Genomic DNA, 4,676 nt, shown 5'->3' on the forward strand with positions numbered 1-4,676 from the left:
AGGGCAAGTAAAAGTAGTCTTTTCTTGATCATTAGCTGACACAGGTATTTGAGAGAAACCAGAGTAACCATCTAGAAATCAAAAATGTGTATGTTTGGATAATCTTTCTCGCATTTGATCAATAAAAGGCAAGGGATAATGATTTTTTTAGTAGCTTTATTTAAATTGCGGAAATCAATTACCATCCTATAACCTGTAATAATTCTTTGCGGAATCAATTCATCTTTATCATTAGGAACGACAATAATACCTCCCTTCTTAGGGACACAATGGACAGGGCTTGCCCATTGACTATCAGCAACGGGATAAATTATACCTGCTTCAAGGAGCTTTAATATTTTCTTTCTTACCACTTCTTTCATCTTACGATTTAGCCGTCATTGGTGATCAATAGCTGGTTTGGCGTCTTTCTCCAAATTTATTTTGTGTTGACATAGAGTGGGACTAATGCCTTTAAGATCATCAAGAGTATATCCAATAGCAGCACGGTGCTTCTTCAGAGTTTTCAATAATCTCTCTTCTTCATGCTCTGAAAGTTTAGCACTAATAATAACAGGATATATCTTCTTTTCATCAAGGTAAGCATATTTAAGAGTATCGGGCAATGGTTTAAGCTCAAACACGGGATCACCCTTGGGTGGAGGAGGATCCCCTAAAATCTCGACAGGCAAGTTGTGTTTTAAAATAGGTCCTTGTTTAAAGAATACTTCATCTATTTCCCTTCTTTCATTCATAAACATATCGTTTTCATGGTCTAGCAAATATTGTTCTAAAGGATCAGTGGGAGGCACGGCAATAGAAGCAAGACCAATAATTTCATCTTTACTAGGCAATTCTTTATCATGGGGTTGTCTACGAAATTTAGCAAAATTAAACTCATGAGACATATCCTCTAAACCAACAGAAACAATATCCTTATTGCAGTCTATCTTAGCATTAACAGTATTCAAGAAGGGTCTACCAAATATAATGGGAAAAAAGTCATCTTGTGGGGAACCGAGAACAAGAAAATCAGCAGGATATTTAACTTTCCCGCACAAGACTTCAACATCTCTAACAATCCCAATCGGTGAAATAGTATCTCTATTGGCAAGTTTAATAGTAACATCAATCTCTTCTATCTTAGCAGGTGCAATATCATGCATAATTTCTTTGTATAAGGAATGAGGTATTGCACTTGCACTAGCACCCATATCACATAAGCCATGATAACAATGATCTCCTATTTTAACAGAAATAACAGGCATGCCTACAATAGGTCTATGTTTATTTTTAGCATGAGGTCTAGCAATTCTAGCAGCTTCGTTGCAGAAGTAAATACCATGCTCATCAATATTATCGGCCAAGAGATCTTTAACCATAGCAATTTTAGGTTCAACTTTAATTTGCTCAGGGGGTTTAGGTGTCTTAATATTACTTTTGTTAACCACAGTTGAAGCTTTGGCATGATTCTTTATTCTAACAGGGAAAGGTGGTTTGTCAACATAAACAGCAGGAACAACAGGATCATCATAAGTGATAGTCTTTTCTTCAACTTTAATAGGTGCAACTGCTTTTACTTCAATGGGAGGATTATATTTAAACCACTTCTCCTTAGGGAGATCAACATGAGTAGCAAATGATTCACAAAAAAAGTTACTATCTCAGAGTCAAGTCCATATTTAGTGCTAAATTCACGGAAAGCATCGGTATTCATAAAAGATTTAACACAATCAAATTTAGGTGTTATACCTGACTCCTTACCTTCGTCGAGGCCCCAGTCTTCAGAGTTGCGTTTAATTCTTTCTAATAAATCCCATTTGAATTCAATAGTCTTCATCATAAAAGATCCAGTACAAGAAGTATCGAGCATGGAGCGATTACCGAGAGAAAGCCGAGTATAAAAATTTTGAATAATCATTTCTCTTGTGAGCTCATGATTGAGGTCTGAATATAACATTGACTTAAGCCTCCTGTGACGCCCCCGATCCAATCGTACACTAATCATGCACGCAAACGTGTACGATCAAGATCAGGGACTCACGGGAAGATATCACAACACAACTCTAAAACATAAATAAGTCATACAAGCATCATAATACAAGCCAGGGGCCTCGAGGGCTCGAATACAAGTGCTCGATCATAGACGAGTCAGCGGAAGCAACAATATCTGGGTACAGACATAAGTTAAACAAGTTTGCCTTAAGAAGGCTAGCACAAACTGGGATACAGATCGAAAGAGGCGCAGGCCTCCTGCCTGGGATCCTCCTTAACTACTTCTGGTCGTCGTCAGCAGCCTGCACGTAGTAGTAGGCTCCTCCAGTGTAGTAGTCGTCGTCGACGGTGGCGTCTGGCTCCTGGGCTCCGGCATCTGGTTGCGACAACCACGTAGAAGGGAAAGGGAGAAAAGAGGGAGAAAAGCAACCGTGAGTACTCATCCAAAGTACTCGCAAGCAAGGAGCTACACTACATATGCATGGGTATATGTGTAAGGAGGCCATATCAGTGGACTGAACTGCAGAATGCCAGAATAAGAGGGGGATAGCTAATCCTGTCGAAGACTACGCTTTTGGCAGCCTCCGCCTTACAGCATGTAGAAGAGGGTAGATTGAAGTCCTCCAAGTAGCATCTCCAAATAGCATCTCCAAATAGCAACTCCAAGTAGCATCTCCAGTCGCATCGCATAGCATAATCCTACCCGGCGATCCCCTCCTCATATCCCTGAGGTAGAGCGACCACCGGTTGTATCTGGCACTTGGAAGGGTGTGTTTTATTAAGTATCCGGTTCTAGTTGTCATAAGGTCAAGGTACAACTCCAAGTCGTCCTGTTACCGAAGATCACGGCTATTCGAATAGATTAACTTCCCTGCAGGGGTGCACCACATAACCCAACACGCTCGATCCCATTTGGCCGGACACACTTTCCTGGGTCATGCCCGGCCTCGGAAGATCAACACGTCGCAGTCCCACCTAGGCACAACAGAGAGGCCAGCACGCCGGTCTAAACCTAAGCGCACAGGGGTCTGGGCCCATCGCCCATAGCACACCTGCACGTTGCGAGGGCGGCCGAAAGCAGACCTAGCCTAGTGGCGTTCCAGTCCAATTCGGCGCGCGCCGCTCCGTCGCTGACGTCTGAAGTGCTTCGGCTGATACCACGACGTCGGGATACCCATAACTACTCCCACGTAGATGGTTAGTGCGTATAGGCTCGTAGCCGACTCAGATCAAATACCAAGATCTCGTTAAGCGTGTTAAATATCCGCGAACGCCGAACAGGGCCAGGCCCACCTCTCTCCTAGGTGGTCTCAACCTGCCCTATCGCTCCGCCACAAAGTAACCGTCGGGGACCGTCGGGAACCCAGGCCCACCTCTACCGGGATGGAGCCACCTGTCCTTTCAGCCCCCTCGTCAGAATCACTTGCGGGTACTCAATGAGCTGACCCGACTTTAGTCACCATCTGTATAGTATGTATGAATGTATAGTATATACCCGTGATCACCTCCCAAGTGATCACGGCCCGATAGTATAGCAAGGCAGACTGACAAGAATGTAGGGCCAATGATGATAAACTAGCATCCTATACTAAGCATTTAGGATTGCAGGTAAGGTATCAACAGATGTAGCGACAATGCCAGGCTATGCATCAGAATAGGATTAACGAAAGCAGTAACATGCTACACTACTCTAATGCAAGCAGTATAGAGGAGAATAGGCGATATCTGGTGATCAAGGGGGGGCTTGCCTGGTTGCTCTGGCAAGAGAGAGGAGTCGTCAACTCCGTAGTCGAACTGGTCAACAGCAGCGTCGGTCTCGTAGTCTACCGGAGATAAGAGGGGGAAGAAACAATGAATACAATGCAAACATAAACACGACGATGCGTGACGCGACAATGAGCGGTGCTAGGTGTGCCCTAACGTGGTATGAGGTGGTACCGGTTAAGGGGGGAAACATCCGGGAAAGTATTCCCCGTGTTTCGCGTTTTCGGGCACAGGAGCCGGAGGGGGAAAGTTGCGGGTTCGATAGGTTAGGGGTGTGTGGCGGACGAACGGACTGCGTATTCGGATTCGTCTTGTCGTTCTGAACAACTTTCATGTTGAAAATATTTTAATCCGAGTTACGGATTAAAAGGTATGATTTTCTAAAAAATTTATTAATTTCTGAAATTTAATTAATTATTCAATTAATTCGGAAAATGGATTTATGACATCAGCATGATGTCATGCTGACGTCAGCAGTCAGCGTTGACCGTTGACCTGGTCAACCTGACATGTGGGTCCCGTGGGTCCCACCTGTCATACACTGTTAGATTTATTTAGGGTTTAGATTAATCCTAATTATAGTTTAATTAAAATTAACTAGTTAATTCAATTAATTAAACCGAATTAATTAACTTAATTAATTACTTAATTAATTAATTAATAATTAATTAATTTTATTAAATCATTTTTATTTCTATTAATTATATTTATTTTATTATATTATATATATATTTTTTTATTCTTTTTTTTAAAGAAAAACGTTTTGGGGCGGGGCCCTGTGGTCAGTGGCCCGGGGGGGCTTGCGGGTCGGGCGCGCCCGACTGGGCGTTCGCCCAAATCGGCGGGCGAGGAGGGAAAAGGGCCGGCCAGCTCCGGCGAGCGGCGGGAACGGCCAGCAGGGGGCTCGGCGGCAGCGGACGGCGCCGGCGTGGGCGCAC

This window comes from Triticum dicoccoides, chromosome 6A, assembly GCF_002162155.2.
Source record: "Triticum dicoccoides isolate Atlit2015 ecotype Zavitan chromosome 6A, WEW_v2.0, whole genome shotgun sequence".
In the NCBI taxonomy this organism is placed as follows: domain Eukaryota; kingdom Viridiplantae; phylum Streptophyta; class Magnoliopsida; order Poales; family Poaceae; genus Triticum; species Triticum dicoccoides.